Below are 23313 nucleotides of genomic sequence, written 5' to 3'. Positions count from 1 at the left end.
TCAGCCAATGACAGGTCTGCATGCATCCCCTGGATATTATTTTATTAACTGCTTTCATCGCGACGCGATGTTTACAGTGAGAACAGCTGTGAGGTCCGTGCAGAAAGCAGAGCAGTGTGTATAATATATATCACTCAGTATAACAGGCCTACATTACTCTCTGTATTTGCTGTAGTTTAGTAGATATCTACAAACAAAGAGTCGATATTTTTCTAAAACCATTTAGTGCTTCACAATAAAATACACAACGGCTGTAGCCTGTTTTAGGAGCTGTAGGTGCGTGTGTGGTGTCGGTGTGTGTGGTAGGCTACAGTGTGTGCATAGATGCAGCGGACAGACAGGTCTCAGTTGGTTTGGTGTCCTCTGCTTACTTTTAATACTTGTAAATATAACTTTTGGCCCGTAATTTATTTCCCTCATTGTAGCGACCAGAGGGGGGGGGGGATATATCCAGTCTCTGATAGTGTTACGTTATTATGAGTGCTCTGTTTAATTCTGAAATTGTATATATTTATATAAATATATACATATGTGTGTGTGCGTGTCCGCCTGTTATTGTCTCATTATACCGCACTGTGAATGAATCAAAGTAAATATATAAGTCATCATGAACACATCTGTCCATCAGACAGAGGGCTGCTGTGCCTTCTGTCATCATTAATGGACGTCTCTTTAAAATGACCGCTCAGAGGAGAGGAGTTCTCATTTCTCTAACTGCCTGCTGCTTCCCCTCCTCTCTCCTCGGTTCTCCTCCTCGGCTCCTCCGCTCGCATCTCCTGTGGGCGGGACTAAGTATCGAGGATATGAGTCGAGGAGGGGAGTTCGAGAAATGAGAAAGGGCCCAGGGCACAGCAGCCAATATGGCCGCTCAAAGCAGCTTGACTTTACACTGTGTGGGATTGGTGGATTCGTGTGTCCGTCAAGGAAATCTCGGCCGGCAGCCATCATGGTCTGAAATGACCAATGGACATAGAGAAATCACTAAAGACCTACCCACCAAGTAAAAAAACCCATAAACCACGTGTCATCAGTTTACGTCTGTGAGGAAAGAGAGAGAGACAGAGAAAATGGCTAAAAAAAACTTTACAGTTGCCGACTTCGCTAGAGATTTTTTTCGCTAGCAGCAGTGAAGATAGAGCCTAACCTGAAGTCTTCGACTCTTCTGAAGAAGAAGAACACAAAGACAACAACAAGGATCCATTTGGACATGGGTGAGTGTAAATGTTACAGTAATAGTGTACTGGCAATGCGAAAATGAACAATAGGTTTATTGATATATTTTTTATCGATAGTCAGGAACTTTTTCTTGGGACAAAATAGACTCTCCATTAGCAAACGTTTACTCTGTGTTAACGTTATTTTGGTGTGTAACAGTGAGATTACGTGTGTAGATGATTAAATTAATCATTTATTCGTCCCACAACGGAGACATTTATGGCACATTTCCACTGCAACGGGGTAGCCCCGTTTAAGCGTCCCTAAGCGTCCTCTATGGAACGCCCTTTGCGTCACAATTTGAGCGTTTATTCGCGCGTAGTTTCGCGCGGATTAACGGGGAGGTCCGTTTGTTCGCGCGAAACTACGCGTGAATACACGGGGAGGTCCGTTTTCTAAACGGGGAGGTCCGTTTAAATTCAAAGTCTCAGTAACCAATCAGTGAAGAGCAAAACCAGACCAAAGCAATCTGTAGATGAAAAGTTCCTGACATTGTGAGGCTGGAAATTGTACGTTATTCCAGCTTCAGGGGACTATGTATTAATTTGGCTTTCAATATAATAAATATATCAATCAATCTATAACCTGCCTTCATTGTCTTTTAAAATAAAATCGCCTTACCTTATTTTACTGAAGTGAAGGGTATTTGTCTCCTTAAATCACCTTTTAAATGTAATTCTTATAACATGGCATGGTGTAACATATCAAAAATGTTCAGTCTCTGGTCTTGCTAGAAATGCAATGTCACTCACCTTAGAGCACTGTCTTATGAGATACTTAGCTTAGAAATCAGATTTTTGGAAAACTTGTGAAAACACAGATGTACTCATGTCATCCATTTTATTTTGGTGTTTCAGATTTGGTTTACCAACGTTTTTGGTTCACAAAAGTAGTGAAATATATGAATTACACTATAGGCCTATATAAATGTGTTGTTCATGTCTAAAATGAAAATGTGTAAAATAGTTCCATCACTCTACTTTCACCACAGAAAAGTTACATCATGACTTCATATTCCATACTGAGGTTCATATGATGTGTACACATACAAATTGAGCATTACAACTTTTTTTTTTAACCAACTATTTATGTTAACATAAGAAACAGTAACATCTCAATATTTACAATACAGAGTTCATACACTTTTTCACCAGTGATTTTAAATGACTTTTCCACGACCAAAAAAATGACTCATTCATGTGGCTAGCATGCGCTGCCTCGCCCATATTCTAAATATCGAATATGTTACAACACAGTTTGCATTTAGCACGTCTTGGGTCAATGTCTTTTGATAACCACAATTGGTACTTATTCTTTAGAAGCCATACATTGTTGAAACTGCACTTCCCTGGCATCTTTATATCAAATAGTAGCTCCTATAGACTAGAGAGCGTGATTGTAAACATCTCTCACCAGCGAAATACTGCCACAGTTGCCATTTTACATTTCATTATACGATACAGTATTTATTATCAGTATAGTATTACTATTTTGGCGATTAGATAACATATCAATTATATTTGATGCAACTTTAGTTATATTTCCACGACTTTTCCAAAACTTTGGGAAAAATATTGCATTCCATGACTTTTCCAGGTTTTTAATGACCGTACGAACCCTGACAATATCGGAACTTTCTCAACCAATATTCATTATAAATGTAAAGACAGGGGGAGCAGTGCCATGGTCTTTGTCTGTCTTCCAAGACAGTGGGTCTGGCTGCTGTGTAGGTGATGGTGCATGTGCTGCTGGTGGCTGTGTCGGCGGGAGGGAGGTGTGCTAGGCGAGACTTCTTTGCTGGCTGGGTTGATCGTGATGGCTGTGGTGGAGGCCTTTGTACCGAGGTGGCCCTTGAGCCACGGTAGATCTTGACCTGGGTGCAGGCACAGGTGGAGGTTCTTGCTGCTAGGCCCAGATAGCTGTGAAATCGGAAAGAAATATAGGACAATATTTACTACTAAGTTCATTAAAATATAAAGTTCAAGTGGAATGTTTCTCAAGCACAAATAACAATGCACAACTCAAAATAAAATGGGGAGCAGGGCTCGCAATTAACGATGTCCCGATGCCCATACAAATTCCTACTGGGACACAAATCTATTTTGTCTGGGACTATTTCGGGACAGTAAAAAAAAAATTAAAAGTAAACTTCAAAATGGGTGTTATTTGCAAAGTCATTGGGCTGTCAAATCATAGAATGCATTCTACGTCATCCACTCTGCTGCTGACTGCTGCTAGACTCGCGCCAATGCAACGCTCACGACAGTTAAAAACAGAAGAAAGAAATGCTGAGGTGGTTGAATAAACAGCCCCCTGTAGCAAGCCCCAATTCTGCCGACTCCCGAAACTAAAACATCCCAAGTCCTGGTCATGATGCACCGTCTTCCATTGTGGTAAATTAGTTAATTAGTCTTAAGTGTCAATGTTAGTGCTAACTAACGCTAGCAACTGAAGTGTGCCTTACAATGCATACAAACGTCCTAAAATGCGGTGTCATGTTCTTTTGAAGTTTGTGAAAATGATGTGAAATACAGTTGATCAGAATAAGAGGTGTAGCCTATCATTTTTGTATTTTCTTTGTCAGCCAGTCAGTGAGCAGGCTAGAATCTTTAGCTGCAAAAAAGTAAGGCATTTAGCTTTTCATCTTTTTTTAGTGTTTTACTTTTTTTGGGTCAAGAACGTCAGTCAGATTGGGTGACGATTAGAAAGGGGGTCGCAAGGTAATTTTAGTTTGTCAATCAACTCTGGTATGACAATAATGTGTCATGTTAGAGAGAGTAATGTTCCAGTTGTGTTTGTGCCTAGGGGGGGGGTGGTGAATGATTGAGAGCAAGATGATTGACATTCATGAATGAAGATAGAAGATCAATTTATATTCCTATAGTACTACTGACGACTTGTGAGGATAACTTGTAACTAGAACTGAAAACAGATACATTTATTAAACTGTATTATGGAACTTCTGTTTTTTTATTATCATTCATACCACTTTTATTGCCAGATAGAGGGTTCCGATCATAAAACACAGAGACCATACAGCCATACCGTATTGAATTGAAAAATACAAATCAGAATTCTTCAATGTTGACATGACAATGATAAATTAGTCTGGATATTGAGAAACAATCGAAACACATGTCTTAAAACAACTCTCTTCCCTTCTACTCTAGGAGAGGCAACAGATCAGACTAATATTCATATGTTTAAAAGAATAAGTATTTTAAACTTACATGGTGGACCAGAGTCTATGGTGTGATGATTAAGTGACAAAAAAGTATCAAATTATATGTATTCTGCATAATTGGGGGGGCGACGATACAAATTTAAATTTGGGACACTGCTGGTTATATCCGGGACAATACAAAGTAGAATTCGGGACAGTTGTGGGACACTGAGGAAAAAAGTTAATTTTGAGCCCTGGTGGGGAGGTGGGACAGGAGTCTCTCTCTCTCTCTCTTACAACCTATTTAACTAAACCCACACAATGAAAGTACACTATTACTGTAATATTTACATTTACCTATCTTCAAATGGATCCTTGTTGTTGTTGCTGTATTCTCCAGGTTCTGATGCTCCATCTCCACTGCTGCTAGTGCTACAAGTCCGCTGTGCAGAGCTGGTAATCAGATAATAAGCCTGTTGAACAGGAGAAAAGAATGAAGCAGAGGGAAAGTTGCTGCCGTTTGTGTGGTTGTCCTAGCCAGAATTTATTAAACCCATTAATAAATACACTTACAAATTATATCCGTTTTCTCTATTTATGTATCTCTGCGTTGTGTTGTGTGGTCGAATGAATATGACTTCCTTCTTGCCAACCAGCTTTATTATCTGTGCAAACAGAATATAAGGAAATGGCTTCACCAGCGTTCTACCTCAATACTTCTCCTCAGTGAGGCCTGAAGCTAACTGAGAATGTAAAAATACATTTAGCCAATCAAAATAACTATGTCTGACATATTTCGTTTTCTAATCAAATGGACATAAATCCACATGCCATATTATGACTTTCATGAGGGATTAAAGCCGTTTTCATTTACAGTATATAATACGGTGATAACAGATACAGGGATGCAAACTCATCAGGTATGAAAAAGGTGTCAAGGATCCGAGCCCCGGACCCCACGGAATATCGGCTTTAAAATTAGGAATAACAGATGATTTTAGCAGTCAGAACAACTAAAGCAGCAGGTACTAATAACAGAAACGCCAAAGAGTCACATCTAATATAAATATATATAAAAGCGTTTATTTTAATTGTGTAGCAGTGAGTTTAACATTTTGGCAGCACTGTTGAGCATTTTGAAAATGTATTTTCATGCCTCTGTGCAAGGCTTAGTCTTTCTATCTTTATAGCCACTGGTGTAAAGTAACTAAGTTCATAAACTCAAGTACTACTTGGGTACAATTTTGAGATACTTTTACTTTATTTAAGTATTTCAATGTTTCTTTTGCTACTTTGTACTTCTAATCCACTACAGTTCAGAGGTACATGGTGTACTTTTCCTCCACTACATGTATTAATACCTTTAGTTACTTTACAGATGTGGATGAATGATGTGAAATCTAACCAAGTGTTGAATCAGACTTTAGTTCCACCTGGAGTAAAGTCACCAGCTACCCTGCAGTCTACAAAGTACTTCAGACTAGCTGCACCTTCACCAGCTTGGAGAACACTTTCATGATCAATCATTATAAAACATATCAGATATATTATTCTGAAATGGACAAATCTGCACAACGACTACTTTTACTGTCGCTACTTTCACTATATTTTGATGAGAATACTTTTCTACTTTCACTTGAGGAACATTTTGATTGCAGGATTGTTCCTACATTCTGGTACTTCTACTTTAACTCAAGTACAAGACCTGGGTACTTCTACTTTTACTCAAGTACAAGATATATACTTATACCACCTCCGTTTATAGCCTATGAAAAAAACTAATAGAAAACGAAGGCTAAAGCTAACGTTAGCAGATAGTGATGCTAGTTAAGTTTGCTCAACGATAATATTGCGACAGAAAAACGTTTCAGTTCTCAGACCGAAATATGACATAATCTGTGTACACACTACTAACCTGTTGAACAGGAGAAATGAATGAAGCAGAGGGAAAGTTGCTGCCATGTGTCTTCTTCTTCTTCTTCTTCTTCTTCTTTCAGACCATGCGGTTTCTTTAACGCTAAACCGGAAGTGAGGCTAAGAACGGCGAATTTAAAGATAACAATACCATTAGCACTCCTAGTGGTGACTTTATGAACTGCAAACAAATTATAACATTATAAAATGCCTTTAAGGCAGCACACTGTTTGAAGCGCTGCACATTATATAAACTAACGTTACACACGGCAACGACATTAACTGCAAACAGTCGTGACTTGTGTGAAGTGTAACATTAAACAATATATTAACATATTAAATACAACATTTATGACACCACTCGTTCCACTCAGTAACCCTCTTTCCAGCGCTGAGATAGGCTACAGCAGGCCTATTCAAATGGCGGCCCGCGGGCCAGATGCGGCCCAGAACCAACTCCCGAGTGGCCCAGCCTCCCGTAGCCAAATTCCTACACTAGTACAGACCATGAATGCAACACTCCGCGTTGCATAGAAACCACTAAACCACAACGCAGCACGTTTTTTGAAAGTGCATCTGGTGGTGCTAGTAACGGTGGACATATGATAGCAACTCTAAAACATGTCTATCGGAACTCTGAAGCGTAAACAAAGACAAATCGGTCATTGATCTTGTGGAGCAGATGCGCGAGTCATTGCCCAAGTCAAGCTGGACCTTTTCGCGACCGACTTGAGTACGGGTTGGATGCTGCATTTTCCGACGCTCCCCAAACACATCACATCCCCGGCACAAATCACGGATGTGATGACAGATTTCATTGCGAGGTTGAAAGAGAACTTTGCCGGTTGATTGGATGGGCTTTGTCAGAGACCCCTTCACTGTTGCAATAGAGGGGGACGTATCAACCAGAGCAAAGGAAGTGGTCCCCTGCATCGACGAGGGGAAATTTACACTGGAATTTATTGACATGCATTCATCCGTAACCATGGCACCAGAGCAGCGCACTAACGGGCCAGCGAAGTTTTGGAGTGATGTCAAAAAACAGCAGTTCCCTAACGTTCAGAAAGTAACGATCTGTGTGCTCAGTATGTTTGGATCAACATACACATGTGAATCAAGCTTTTCACACATGAACTCAATAAAAAGTAGCACTCGCTGCTCCCTGACTGACAGCACTCTTCACCAATGTCTTAAGATTGCATTGACATCCAATGAGCCAAAAATCACTGCTCTTGTTAAAAAAAAAAAAGTCAGGGATGACAAATCTAAAATGAGGTGATAGTAAGCACCTAGTTTACTATAGGAGACGTGTAGTGTAGTATTAATGTTATTTACCCTTATCCCTTGTTATGGGTTTGTGCAGGGTTTGACAGTTATTTTTGTATTCATTTAAATGAACTTTGTAATGTGTCTGGGTCAATTGTGACCAAAACGTATGATTTTTTTGTTATTACTTGAAAAGTGAAAACATTATAGTATTACCTCTTTTTGTTACATTGGAGCTCTTTAACTGTTTGTTAATGCACTTTTTGATGTGCATGTGTCATATGTATCCAATTTTATTTTGTATGTGAGGACATTTGTTAAGACTGCTATTATTGTATTCAGTTAAATGCACTTTGTGATGTGCCTGGTTAAAACAAAAAACCTGAATATTTGACTTCTAAAGCAAACAAATGTCATGCTACAACTGTGCACTTTTTTTCAGATTCTGTTAAATTAATGCTAATTTGTTGTGTTTTTATGCACTTTTTGATGTACCTTTGTTAGATGAACAATGAATAAAAATGGCATGTTTTTCATCGCAGTAATATGTGTTGGTTTAAAATGTGTCATTACCCGCTTTTTACAGGCCGCTGAATGTCTGGCCCAGCTGAATTTTGTAGTTATAAAATCTGGCCCAACTGAATGTGTAATTGAATAGCCCTGGGCTACAGTCATACCAAGAAATGGCTTAGCCCCCACCATGAAAAATGATGTTAAAGTAAGCAAAATAAAGTCCACCAACTTGCGGAGTAAATTGCACAGACAGCAGTTAGTAAGATTGATTTCAGTAGCCACTTGTCTGGAAATACCGAGGACTAGAAACGGTTTTGAAAACTTTTGTCACGTAGTGATTGTCTTCGCAATAGAACATCTTTGATAATGTCTTCTGGCCAATCAGAATCAAGATAACGGCGTGATGTTGTTGCAGGAAGTCCCGACGGAGAATATGTTTGCTGAAGTACATCTATATATACATCGATACAACATTACGTGTTGATAGAAATCAACACGTAATGAAATAAGACCCCACGGTTTGATGATTGATAGGTGTGTGGGCTGTCACACAGAACAATGTTACAATAAACATACATACGTATGTTAAATGGATATATCCGCCTTCTTTCATTTATCTTTCCATTCCCACAACAATATACATAAATAAATGGCATATTTTGGACATAGTTCGAATGGTGATTAATCATGATTAATTAATTTTTAAGCTGTGATTAATCTGATTAAAAATTGTAATCGTTTGACAGCCCTAATATATATATATATATGAAAACAAGAGGAACATAATATCACAAAACAATTAATGATGATGATTATTTCAGCCATATGTATTAATAGTGTTAATATCTATGAGATTTAAAGTAATAATAATAATAATAATTCCCTGCAAAAGCACTAATAACAATACAATAATGGCAAAAATAGCAATTCGATATATACAAATCAATCATTGTCATGTGAAGCAAGGAGTGGTTGCCACAAGCGGGGCTATAACTGCACAACATCAATGACAGAGACCATTGTTTAAACAAAGTAATTTATTTAAGGAAAATTCACTCGAATACTACAACATAAAAACATAGGTACACACATATATACACGACACACTAGAAAAATGTGCAAAGTAGTAGTTTTAAAAAAGGCAATTAGTGTGAGTTCAAAGGCCAAAGAACAGCCTGCGGGGAGCCGCTGGGAAACATGTGTCCGTGACGAAATCAGACAACATTCAATGTTGCCATGAATGACAGTATATTCTGGATGACGTCCAAGATCTCCTCTACGACCAGCAAGAGGATCAACCTGCGGTGAGTTGCTCCATGTCCTCATCGCTGAGCAGGTGCTGGTTTCAAGGTACGGTGACCCTCTCTGGCTCCTCCTGAGCATCCTCTCCTGCATCAGCTCCACCCTCTCTCTCTGGCTCCTCCTGAGCATCCTCTACTCTGCATCAGCTCTACCCTCTCTCTCTGGCTCCTCCTGAGCATCCTCTCCTGCATCAGCTCTACCCTCTCTGTCTCTGGCTCCTCCTGAGCATCCTCTACTCTGCATCAGCTCTACTCTCTCTCTCTGGCTCCTCCTGAGCAACATCTCCTGCATCAGCTCTACCCTCTCTCTCTCTCTGTCTGGCTCCTCCTGAGCATCCTCTACTCTGCATCAGCTCTACTCTCTCTCTCTGGCTCCTCCTGAGCATCCTCTCCTGCATCAGCTCTACCCTCTCTGTCTGGCTCCTCCTGAGCATCCTCTCCTGCATCAGCTCTACCCTCTCTGTCTGGCTCCTCCTGACCATCTCCTTGTCCTCCACCAAAGAGGCTCTGCATGGCAGAAGTGGTCTGGCCCTGCCGTTCCAGGCAACCTTGGACAAAAAGTTGTGTGGGACTCTGGTGTCTTTCGGTCCTCAACCCATGATTGTTCCACTGCTCCAAAAACCCCGTAGGTCATGGTTTATGCGCGGGAGATAGACATAATGCAGGGCCCACATGTGCATTTCATTGTCTATGTCTATTATGCCTTCACTCTCCAGGAAGTTGAAGAGGTCGTAATAGACATTGCTCACACCTCGCCACAGGTCACCCCAGAGCCGTTCTATTCTCTGGTTGTGGGTGCTTCTTCCACGGAGAGCACTGCCTCTGTGAGAGCATCTGAAGATGCTCATCAATAGGCAGACAGAGTTGTTTTCGTCCCCATGGTCGGTTCTGACCCTCGAGGGCATGTTTATTCAATTAAATGTCAAACTGTATCACAAAATCCTCTCATAAGCTAAGGGTCTGACAGGCTTGTGGTGGGGGAGGAGTAGAACATGAACAAAATTGAAAAAAGGTGTGTGGCGCTCCGAGACTTTGAGAGTGTGTTGCTTAACTTGTGTGGAACCCGCGTGCAAAATGTGGGGACCCTGCGACCTTCGAACAAGGTCAAAATCGAGGTCAGAGGTCAAATGTGCATGTCGACAGTCCCCTCGACGGTGCAAAGGAATGTCCGAGGGCTTTGAGCTTGGTCTTGTTGGATCCGGCTCGGAAAGTACATGCAGATTGATGCCTCTGGTCCAACTAAATGTCAAAGGTTACGCCTTAAAATGTAACAAAACCTTCCCTTAAGGCCTTTTGAGATGCAACTGCTGCATGAGTTTTTAAAGGACTTTGGAAAGGGCTAAAGAGATACTTTTTCACAGGGCATTGTTTTTGCCTTAATGATGGACAAAAAACAAGAATAGACCTGAATAGGGGGACACAATCATGTTTGGACCTCATACTTGTGACGGATAGTTTAGTTAAATCGTGTGAATGGTATGTAAAAAGTGCCTGTACCATAGGAAGTGATCATTACCCAGTAACATCACACTTGTGTAAATGGATGGAGAAGATGATAGTGTATAGACTATCACATGTCTTAGAACAAAGAGGGTTACTGAGTGGAACGAGTGGTGTCATAAATGTTGTATTTAATATGTTAATATATTGTTTAATGTTACACTTCACACAAGTCACGACTGTTTGCAGTTAATGTCGTTGCCGTGTGTAGCGTTAGTTTATATAATGTGCAGCGCTTCAAACAGTGTGCCGCCTTAAAGGCATTTTATAATGTTATAATTTGTTTGCAGTTCATAAAGTCACCACTAGGAGTGATAATGGTATTGTTATCTTTAAATTCGCCGTTCTTAGCCTCACTTCAGGTTTAGCGTTAGAGAACGGAATGGTCTGAGAGAAGAAGAAGAAGACCACAGACGACAGACACATGGCAGCAACTTTCCCTCTGCTTCATTCATTTCTCCTGTTCAACAGGTTAGTAGTGTGTACACATATTATGTCATATTTCGATCTAAGAAGTGTCTTTGAAACTGTTTTATGTGTAGTTAACTTTAATGTCATTCTGTGAGCTACGCCACTAGCGTGTGGCTAATGGATAATAGCGTCCGCTAGCTTCTTTAACACAGGCTCCCTGGATAATGTAGCTCTACTATGTGTATCAGTCCCGTGCACTAGTCTGGCTTACATTTCAAGTTTATTCTGTTTGTATAAATATGTGAAATGTTGGTCTAAGGTCATAATTGTTCATATTATTTAAAAGCTAAAGCGCTAATGCTATGCTAATATTGTGCCTGTACAACAGCCATGTTAAAGTGAGTACAGTCGGGTTGTGTGTGTTATCTGTTATCACTGTATTATATACTGTAAATGAAAAAGGCTTTAATCCCTCATGAAAGTCATAATATGGCATGTGGATTTATGTCCATTTTTTAATAGAAAACGAAATATGTCAGACATAGTTATTTTGATTGGCTAAATGTATTTTTACATTCTCAGTTAGCTTCAGGCCTCACTGAGGAGAAGTATTGAGGTAGAACGCTGGTGAAGCCATTTCCTTATATTCTGTTTGCACAGATAATAAAGCTGGTTGGCAAGAAGGAAGTCATATTCATTCGACCACACAACACAACGCAGAGATACATAAATAGAGAAAACGGATATAATTTGTAAGTGTATTTATTAATGGGTTTAATAAATTCTGGCTAGGACAACCACACAAACGGCAGCAACTTTCCCTCTGCTTCATTCTTTTCTCCTGTTCAACAGGCTTATTATCTGATTACCAGCTCTGCACAGCGGACTTGTAACACTAGCAGCAGTGGAGATGGAGCATCAGAACCTGGAGAATACAGCAACAACAACAAGGATCCATTTGAAGATAGGTAAATGTAAATATTACAGTAATAGTGTACTTTCATTGTGTGGGTTTAGTTAAATAGTTTGTAAGAGAGAGAGAGAGAGACTCCTGTCCCACCTCCCCATCAGGGCTCAAAATTAACTTTTTTCCTCAGTGTCCCACAACTGTCCCGAATTCTACTTTGTATTGTCCCGGATATAACCAGCAGAGTCCCAAATTTAAATTTGTATCGTTGCCCCCCCAATTATGCAGAATACATATAATTTGATACTTTTTTGTCACTTAATCATCACACCATAGACTCTGGTCCACCATGTAAGTTTAAAATACTTATTCTTTTAAACATATGAATATTAGTCTGATCTGTTGCCTCTCCTAGAGTAGAAGGGAAGAGAGTTGATTTAAGACATGTTTTTCTATTGTTTCTCAATATCCACACTAATTTATCATTGTCATGTCAACATTGAAGAATTCTGATTTGTATTTTTCAATTCAATACGGTATGGCTGTATGGTCTCTGTGTTTTATGATCGGAACCCTCTGTCTGGCAATAAAAGTGGTATGAATGATAATAAAAAAACAGAAGTTCCATAATACAGTTTAATAAATGTATCTGTTTTCAGTTCTAGTTACAAGTTATCCTCACAAGTCGTCAGTAGTACTATAGGAATATAAATTGATCTTCTATCTTCATTCATGAATGTCAATCATCTTGCTCTCAATCATTCACCACCCCCCCCCTAGGCACAAACACAACTGGAACATTACTCTCTCTAACATGACACATTATTGTCATACCAGAGTTGATTGACAAACTAAAATTACCTTGCGACCCCCTTTCTAATCGTCACCCAATCTGACTGACGTTCTTGACCCAAAAAAAGTAAAACACTAAAAAAAGATGAAAAGCTAAATGCCTTACGTTTTTGCAGCTAAAGATTCGAGCCTGCTCACTGACTGGCTGACAAAGAAAATACAAAAATGATAGGCTACACCTCTTATTCTGATCAACTGTATTTCACATCATTTTCACAAACTTCAAAAGAACATGACACCGCATTTTAGGACGTTTGTATGCATTGTAAGGCACACTTCAGTTGCTAGCGTTAGTTAGCACTAACATTGGCACTTAAGACTAATTAACTAATTTACCACAATGGAAGACGGTGCATCATGACCAGGACTTGGGATGTTTTAGTTTCGGGAGTCGGCAGAATTGGGGCTTGCTACAGGGGGCTGTTTATTCAACCACCTCAGCATTTCTTTCTTCTGTTTTTAACTGTCGTGAGCGTTGCATTGGCGCGAGTCTAGCAGCAGTCAGCAGCAGAGTGGATGACGTAGAATGCATTCTATGATTTGACAGCCCAATGACTTTGCAAATAACACCCATTTTGAAGTTTACTTTTAATTTTTTTTTTACTGTCCCGAAATAGTCCCAGACAAAATAGATTTGTGTCCCAGTAGGAATTTGTATGGGCATCGGGACATCGTTAATTGCGAGCCCTGCTCCCCATTTTATTTTGAGTTGTGCATTGTTATTTGTGCTTGAGAAACATTCCACTTGAACTTTATATTTTAATGAACTTAGTAGTAAATATTGTCCTATATTTCTTTCCGATTTCACAGCTATCTGGGCCTAGCAGCAAGAACCTCCACCTGTGCCTGCACCCAGGTCAAGATCTACCGTGGCTCAAGGGCCACCTCGGTACAAAGGCCTCCACCACAGCCATCACGATCAACCCAGCCAGCAAAGAAGTCTCGCCTAGCACACCTCCCTCCCTCCCGCCGACACAGCCACCAGCAGCCCATGCACCAGGGCTCTCGACTAACTTTTTTCCCCATCCTCCCGGAACCGTCCCGAAATACAATATAAGCCGTCCCGAAATTAATGTGGACCGTCCCGAATTTAAAATGTTAGTTTTTCTACATTATCACGAGTTAAAATCATTCAAAGTGACCTTTAACATAAATAAAACATCATACAAATCATTAGATGATAATTCATCAACCTTTTTATTTGAGCAAATCATTCAATCACATAAACAAAGGCCAAATATATTTAAACAAACACACAAATGGGAAAATTACTCATCCAATTAACAAAAAAAATCAACACTGTCCTGAAGACAGAACCCAGAGTAACCACTAACCAGGATGACAGTCTGTAACACAGTCAGGAGACCTTTACAAACGGCCCCGCCCCCTCGCACACAGACGGGAGAGAGAGATCTCGTCTGGATTGGAAAGCTCAAAAATACATCATAGACGCATGTTTTAGTCTTATTGCATATTAGAAACGGAGTTGGTGAAACTAAAACTGCAATATAATGTGGATGTAGCAATAATACATATGACTTATATTTTTTAAATGTCTCCAGTACCGATAAAAAGTCAGATTACGTCGGAGCTTAACGTTACCACTGTTTTTAATAATTCCGGCCCGTTTAATACCGGGGCTCGGTACCCATCCCTACATGGGGAGAGGCGCAGCATATTGCTAAGGACTAAATACGATGGAGGGTTCTCTTCTCAGCCTTATCACCCATAGGGGATGAAGAGGAGTAAGTAAATAAAGAGGCCGGCGCTCCAGGGTCTGGTTCTGCTGTGAGTTTTTGTGATGTAACGGTAAAACATTTCAGAATTCCTCCACGGGATGCCATTGTTCATCACTCAACCCGCGAACAGAACATAGCTAGACCCGCACATTTGCGGGCACAGCCAGCTGTAGCTACATGTGTGTATTTCGAGGGTTTCTGAATGTTTTGTGCGTGTGTGTTTATCATGGTGTTTATGTTGACAAGGAGGTTTAATAACTGTGCTACACAAAACGTGCAGTCGGTTTCATTTTCATCGCCGTTTGTAGTAGAGTTAGCAGGGTATTTTTATTTTAACTCGTCCCAAAATTATTTTGTATCCTCCCCGACACTATTTTTCTACGACGGGACGTCCTTATGCTCGAGCCCTGCCATGCACCATCACCCCCACCTACACAGCAGCCAGACCCACTGTCTTGGAAGACAGACAAAGACCCTGTCTTTACATTTATAATGAATAGTTGGTTGAGAAATTTCTGATATTGTCAGGGTTCGTACAGTCATTAAAAACCTGGAAAAGTCATGGAATGCAATATGCAGCTCTGCACAGCGGACTTGTAGCACGAGCAGCAGTGGAGGTGGAGCATCAGAACCTGGAGAATACAACAACAACAAGGATCCATTTGATGATAGGTAAATATTACAGTAATAGTGTACTTTCATTGTGTGGGTGTAACATAGTTAAATAGAGAGAGGGGAGAAACATTCTACTTGAACTTTATATTTTAATGAACTTAGTAATTATTGTCCTATATGTCTTTCCGATTTCACAGCTGCCTGCGCCTAGCAGCAAGAACCTCCATCTGTGCCTGCACCCAGGTCAAGATCTACCGTGGCTAGTGCTGCGAACCGGTACGCCGAACCAGTACTGGACTTGTAAAACGTTTCGGTTCAAGTCCGGTTAAAACCGGAACGTCGGGAACCGGTACTTACGTATAGTCTCCTTTTTGTTCTAAACCATCTAAAACCTTCCATAGATCGAAAAAAGACGAAAAACGTTTCGGCTTCTGATATGGCGGCCATTACTGAGCTCACAAAGTCTCGCAACATATCGCAACTGCTCGCGAGATCTGTGTGACGTCAAGGGAAGCTGGCTTAGACATAGTGGGCTGCTGCCGAAAGTGCAACACTTCACCCAGACAATGTCAATATGCTGTTGTTCTTGAACAAGAACACATTGACTTGTACTCTTGCATATTGAGTCTTGGCAGTCCACAGTCTCCTCACTGTCCGAGTGACATAGATGATAGATGCTTAAGTTAACTATGTATGACATTTGTATCAAAATTGTATGTATGTACATCACTATTTATGTAGTATGTACTGTATAATGTAGAGTTGTAGAAAAGACATGGTGTACAGACAGTACAGAGTACACTCTGACTGTACAGTCACTAGTACAGTGTGTACTGTATAGTAGGTGTGTAACAGTGTAATGCGTATAGTCTACTCTACACTCTACCTTTCAGCAACGTTTTAGGGATTTAGGCTCAGTCAGCTTAGGGACTGTTTGGTTACTTTAGTTTGGTAAATGTTTGAACTTTGTAGTAGTTCACTGTAGTTGCCGTCATAAGTCATTTGTAGACTAAGTGGCAAAAAGTGTTTTTTTTACATTTGTACTTTGTAGAGAAATGTAGACACAAGTTGGAAGGGAGCACAATAAACCTGACGAGTTTGAATTTGAGTTGATTATGAGTTAATTTTCAATTGATAATTAGCTCACAATAAGTTCACTTTAGTTACTCACACAACTTGACACAAGCCATGGGTTCAGGTCCGGACTTATAAGTCCAGACCTGAACCTGAACCTCTGGACTTGAGTCCGGACCTGAACCTGAATGTGAGTCCAGGTACGCAGCACTAACCGTGGCTCAAGGGCCTTCACCAGAGCCATCACCACCAAGGACCAGAGGACCAGCATCACTACAGCAGCCTCCACCTCCATCTGTGCCTGCCACAAGATTAAGATACACCTCGGTACAAAGGCCTCCACCACAGCACAAAGGCCTCCACCACAGCCATCACGATCAACCCAGCCAGCAAAGAAGTCTCGCCTAGCACACTTCCCTCCCTCCGACACAGCCACCAGCAGCACATGCACCATCACCTACACAGCAGCCAGACCCACTGTCTTGGAAGACAGTCAAAGACCATGGCACTGCTCCCCCTGTCTTTACATTTATAATGAATATTGGTTGAGAAAGTTCTGATATTGTCAGGATTCGTACGGTCATTAAAAACCTGGAAAAGTCATGGAATGCAATATTTTCCCCAATGTTTTGGAAATATAAATAAAGTTGCATCAAATATAATTTATGTTATCTAATCGCCGAAATAGTAATACTATAATGATAATAAATACTGTATCGTATAATGAAACGTAAAATGGCAACTGTGGCAGTATTTCGCTGGTGAGAGGTGTTTACAATCACGCCCTCTAGTCTACAGGAGCTACTATTTGATATAAAGATGCCAGGGAAGTGCAGTTTCAACAATGTATGGCTTCTAAAGAATAAGTACCAATTGTGGTTATCAAAAGACATTGACCCAAGACGTACTAAATGCAAACTCTGTTGTAACATATTCGATATTTAGAATATGGGCGAGGCAGCGCATGCTAGCCACATGAAAGAGTCATTTAAAATCATTGGTGAAAAAGTGTATGAACCCTGTATTGTAAATATTGAGATTTTACAGTTTATTATGTTAACATAAATAGTTGGGTGAAAAAAATAAGTTGTAATGCTCAATTTGTATTTGTACACATTACATGAACCTCAGTATGGAATATGAAGTCATGAATCAGTCCTGATGTAACTTTTCTGTGGTGAAAGTAGAGTGATAGAACTATTTTACTCCAAATTCTAATTTACACATTTTCATTATAGACATGAACAACACATTTATATAGGCCTATAGTGTAATTCATATATTTCACTACTTTTGTGAACCAAAAACGTTGGTAAACCAAATCTGAAACACAAAAAAATGGATGACATGAGTACATCTGTGTTTTCACAAGTTTTTAAGTTTTCCAAAAATCTGATTTCTAAGCTAAGTATCTCATAAGACAGTGCTCTAAGGTGAGTGACATTGCATTTCTAGCAAGACCAGAGACTGAACATTTTGATATGTTACACCCGGTTACACCATGCCATGTTATAAGAAGTACATTTAAAAGGTGATTTAAGGAGACAAATACCCTTCACTTCAGTAAAATAAGGTACGGCGATTTTATTTTAAAAGACAATGAAGGCAGGTTATATTGATTGATATATTTATTATATTGAAAGCCAAATTAATACATAGTCCCCTGAAGCTGGAATAATGTACAATTTCCAGCCTCACAATGTCAGGAACTTTTCATCTACAGATTGCTTTGGTCTGGTTTTGCTCTTCACTGATTGGTTACTGAGACTTTGAACTCAAACGGACCTCCCCGTTTAGAAAACGGACCTCCCCGTTTATTCGCGCGTAGTTTCGCGCGAATAAACGGACCTCCCCGTTAATCCGCGCGAAACTACGCGCGAATAAACGCGCGAATTGTGGCGCAAAGGGCGTTCCATAGTCCTCGGGCTGCCTCGCTGGCCGTCCGAGGCCGTGGCGCATTTCCATTACAGTTTAGGACCTGGGGTAGCAACCATGGATGTATGACTGCGGTCAAGCCAGCCTCCACTTGGGAAAACACAGTCAAGCCAGCCCGCATGTGATATTGGGGTGCGCGAATATTAGAAGCATTACGGTAAAATCCCAGCACTTACTCGGTCAATAACAAAAGCACCTATAAAAACAAACCAAACATATTAAATTAAGAAATATGTACTATATAATGTGATCAATAATTATTTAAAACAAACTACGTATAACTACCACGAGTAAATGTAAAATGTAAGGAGTTTCAAAATAAAAGTCCTTTGAAATCTCATATTGAAATCTCATATATGAGCTATCAGCCCTGTGTTTAGATAAGAATAAAACGAAATCTCTCCCTGATGCAAGACTCATCTCACTGCAGGGTGATAGAAGGACAGCCCATCTACTCACCCAGAAAAAATCAGGACATTCTGATGTGGAGTTTCAAAATAAAAGACCTTTGAAATCCCATATATGAGCTATCAGCCCTGTGTTTAGATAAGAATAAAACGAAATCTCTCCCTGATGCAAGACTCATCTCACTGCAGGGTGATAGAAGGACAGCCCATCTACTCACCCAGAAAAAATCAGGACATTCTGATGTGGAGTTTCAAAATAAAAGACCTTTGAAATCCCATATATGAGCTATCAGCCCTGTGTTTAGATAAGAATAAAACGAAATCTCTCCCTGATGCAAGACTTATCTCACTGCAGGGTGATAGAAGGACACCCCATCTACTCACCCAGAAAAAATCAGGACATTCTGATGTGGAGTTTCAAAATAAAAGACCTTTGAAATCCCATATATGAGCTATCAGCCCTGTGTTTAGATAAGAATAAAACGAAATCTCTCCCTGATGCAAGACTCATCTCACGGCAGAGTGAGAGAAGGACAGCCCATCTACTCACCCAGAAAAAATCAGGACATTCTGATGTGGAGTTTCAAAATAAAAGACCTTTGAAATCCCATATATGAGCTATCAGCCCTGTGTTTAGATAAGAATAAAACGAAATCTCTCCCTGATGCAAGACTCATCTCACTGCAGGGTGATAGAAGGACAGCCCATCTACTCACCCAGAAAAAATCAGGACATTCTGATGTGGAGTTTCAAAATAAAAGACCTTTGAAATCCCATATATGAGCTATCAGCCCTGTGTTTAGATAAGAATAAAACGAAATCTCTCCCTGATGCAAGACTCATCTCACTGCAGGGTGATAGAAGGACAGCCCATCTACTCACCCAGAAAAAATCAGGACATTCTGATGTGGAGTTTCAAAATAAAAGACCGTTGAAATCCCATATATGAGCTATCAGCCCTGTGTTTAGATACAACGAAATCTCTCCCTGATGCAAGACCTGCATCAGGGAGAGATTTCGTTTTATTCTTATCTAAACACAGGGCTGATAGCTCATATATGAGATTTCAATATGAGATTTCAAAGGACTTTTATTTTTAAACTCCTTACATTTTACATTTACTCGTGGTAGTTATACGTAGTTTGTTTTAAATAATTATTGATCACATTATATAGTACATATTTCTTAATTTAATATGTTTGGTTTGTTTTTATAGGTGCTTTTGTTATTGACCGAGTAAGCACTGGAATTTTACAGTAATGCTTCTAATATTCGCGCACCCCAATATCACGTGCGGGCTGGCTTGACTGTGTTTTCCCAAGTGGAGGCTGGCTTGACCGCAGTGATGTATGGGCCCCGCACGGCTCGGCACGCTTAAAGTGAGCTACCCGCTGCAGTGGAAACGCGCCATAATAAGAACTGGATACAGCGTGGGAGGCGGGGCCGCATTCATTCCTATGAGAGTTGCTCATTAGCACATGTATGGAGCTATTTCAGGGTCATAAGTTTTGATCATTCAAAAAAATACAATTTATTTGAAAGTCCAAGTTCTCATCCTGAACTTTGAAAAATACAATGTTGTATTCAAAACAAAAAAAAGTATTTGAAATAATTGTTCAGGTTGAATATTATTTTAATTCAGTTCAGCAATTTTTTTGAATAAAATATTTATTTTCATATTTCACTTTTATACATATTTTGATATTTGAATATTTGTTTTTTTCAGTTTCAGATTTAATTTTTTCAGTTTCAAATCTTTTTTTTTCGCCTTCAGATCGTTTTTCACTTTTAGATCCTTTTTTTCGCTTTCAGATCTCTTTTTTTTGCTTTCAGACTTGTGACCCTGATATTGCTTCGGGGGGCGGGGCTTACCAAAGAGTAGTTTGGTACCCTGAGTGACAGCCCTCCCTCTGTCATGATGCTTTCATGGATGTTAGGTAGCGCAAGAAATACAACTACACACTTTCTATACACAATACTCCCATGATTGGTGGTAAACAAAACTGATACTAGCGTCAAAGTTCCGTTAAGCGAGCTGTTGAGCATCGTAGTAGGCAAAAATTGCGGTATAAGAGCAATAAATGTGCTAGAATGTGAAATTACGTATCCGCAATGAAGCGTTGTCCTTCCCCACTTCCACGTAGCTCCGTGAACGCAGCATAGTATTGGCTTGGCTTTTATGATGGTGTCAGGTCCACCTGCTGGCTCCATGACTGGCACCAGCGCACAGGTAAGAAATATTAACTTTTTTCCATTCATGGTCTTAGAAGTTATCCAAGAGCATGATAATAATATTATAGCGACATACATAAAAGGAAGGCAGGCCTTTTGAGGTGGGGAATGAATGTGGCAACGCGGGAAACTAACCATGGCATTGAGGCTACTCATGGAGGCTATGCTATTAGCTATAGTCAGTGCAAGTGAATTTCCCTTATGTTGATAGAGTCCAGCTCACGTGTTTCTCAATCTGTCTTTGCCAGAGTGGCGACCGTAATTCATAACCGTGCTCACACAGCACCTAAGCCAGGGACAGCCGGAAGGAAGGAAGGAGGACCAGACACTGCCTGGTCCTTCTGTAGAGCAGGAGATGGCCAGGTTTTAGATTTTAATACATATATATATATTTGTGTTTATCTACAGGTAAACTGCAAGTTGATATGTCCATTTATGATTATGTGCTAAACAACATTACTTTTTTGTTTAAATAATGCAGATCTTTCCCTGGATTCTTTGTGGAAAAAAAAAAAATCGAAATTGCCTTGGGAAGAGAAAGCTTCCAGCTCTCAAGACCTTTGCAACTCAAGCGAAGAAAAACTGGAGACCCTTTACATTTTATGTTTACCTGTTAAACTTCAATGCAGACAGTACCCCAACAACCCAATTCCAACTAAGCTGTTGAAGGAAGTTTTTCCATTAATTAGCACTTCTTTATTAAATATTATGAATATGTCTTTATTATCAGGCTATGTTCCACAATCATTCAAAGTAGCAGTGATAAAACCGCTTCTTAAAAAGCACAACCTCGATCCAGAGGTTTTAGCCAACTATAGACCTATTTCTAATCTTCCGTTCCTCTCAAAAATTCTTGAGAAAGCGGTCGCAAAACAGTTGTGTGATTACTTAAAAAACAATGATTTATTTGAAGATTTTCAGTCTGGCTTTAGAACACATCATAGCACAGAGACAGCTCTGGTTAAAGTCACAAATGATATTCTAATAGCCTCAGACAAGGGACTTGTCTCTATTCTTGTTTTGCTCGATCTCAGTGCTGCATTTGATACTATCGAACATGATATCCTATTGCAAAGACTAGAGCACTTAGTTGGCATACAGGGAACTGCTTTAGGCTGGTTTAGGTCCTATCTATCTGAACGCTCTCAGTTTGTACGTGTTAACGATGAATCTTCCACGCAAACCAAAGTTAGCCATGGAGTGCCACAGGGCTCAGTGCTCGGACCTATTTTGTTCACATTATATATGCTTCCGTTAGGCAATATTATAAGGAATCATTCTGTAAACTTTCATTGTTATGCGGATGATACTCCACTATATTTATCAATCAAGCCTGATGAAATTAATCATCTAAATAAAATTCAAGACTGCCTTAAGGACTTAAAAACGTGGATGACCTTAAACTTTTTGATGTTAAACACGACCAAAACTGAAGTTATTGTACTTGGCCCGAAGAATCTACGAAACAAATTATCTAAAGATATACTAACTATGGATGGCATTAATTTGGCCTCCAGTGAGACTATAAGGAATCTTGGTGTTATATTTGATCAGGATTTATCCTTTAAAGGAATGGTATGCTCATGACACTCATTTTTTAAAAATTATCATCCGATAAAACAGACCAGTCTCTGCCAGTCTCTCTTTTTTTTTTTTTAATCCGATGACATTATCAGTGATTTTAAACTGATTATATACCGAAATAACATCAACACTGTGGGCGCCGCCATTTTCCGGACGTGACGTAATCCATGCGTTTGGTTTTTGAAGACACGTTGATCTCCATGTTATTTACTGTAGTTTCTCTCTTCAAATATGCCTCACTGTATCGCGAAACATTGCCACAATTCTGATAGGAACAATCCACGGAATGCTCGGTTCCATCTGTTGCCAAAGGTAAGCATAAGAAGTACATTCGGAGGCAGTGGCTAGCGAAATGTGGCCGGCCCGAACCGAGAGATTTACAGGCTCATGTATTGCAGCGAACATTTCACATTTCCGGACGACTACTCTGAGAGTATGATCAAACATAACATGGGATTTAAAGAACAACCATTACTCAATGGAGATGCAGTACCATCGGTCTTTCTGGTGTCATCACCGACCAGGACACCAGTTCGGCCAGTTGAGAAATCGCCCTCTGCAAGTGTGAAGCGACGGAGGAGCAGAAGTAGTGCTCGGAGTAAGAATAAGGTATGTTATAGCGCATTTCCATTGCAGGGGCTAGCCCCGTTTTAACGTCCAGGCCAGGACAGTTTTTGGTGGCCTT

General features: G+C 40.0%; 1 long non-coding RNA gene across 1 annotated transcript; it reads left to right on the top strand.

Annotated features, from left to right (window-relative positions):
• The first annotated feature begins 11269 nt into the window (after window positions 1–11269).
• On the top strand, window positions 11270–14220 carry LOC139435904 (uncharacterized). Its single transcript, XR_011645116.1, has 3 exons — window positions 11270–11343; window positions 11944–12251; window positions 13853–14220. It is a non-coding gene; the product is annotated as an uncharacterized lncRNA (long non-coding RNA).
• Window positions 14221–23313: the final 9093 nt, after the last annotated feature.

This window comes from Pseudochaenichthys georgianus, chromosome 20 (genome assembly GCF_902827115.2).
Source record: "Pseudochaenichthys georgianus chromosome 20, fPseGeo1.2, whole genome shotgun sequence".
In the NCBI taxonomy this organism is placed as follows: domain Eukaryota; kingdom Metazoa; phylum Chordata; class Actinopteri; order Perciformes; family Channichthyidae; genus Pseudochaenichthys; species Pseudochaenichthys georgianus.
Note: the sequence above shows the minus strand (reverse complement) of the source record. Positions and strands in the feature narration are given on the sequence as shown.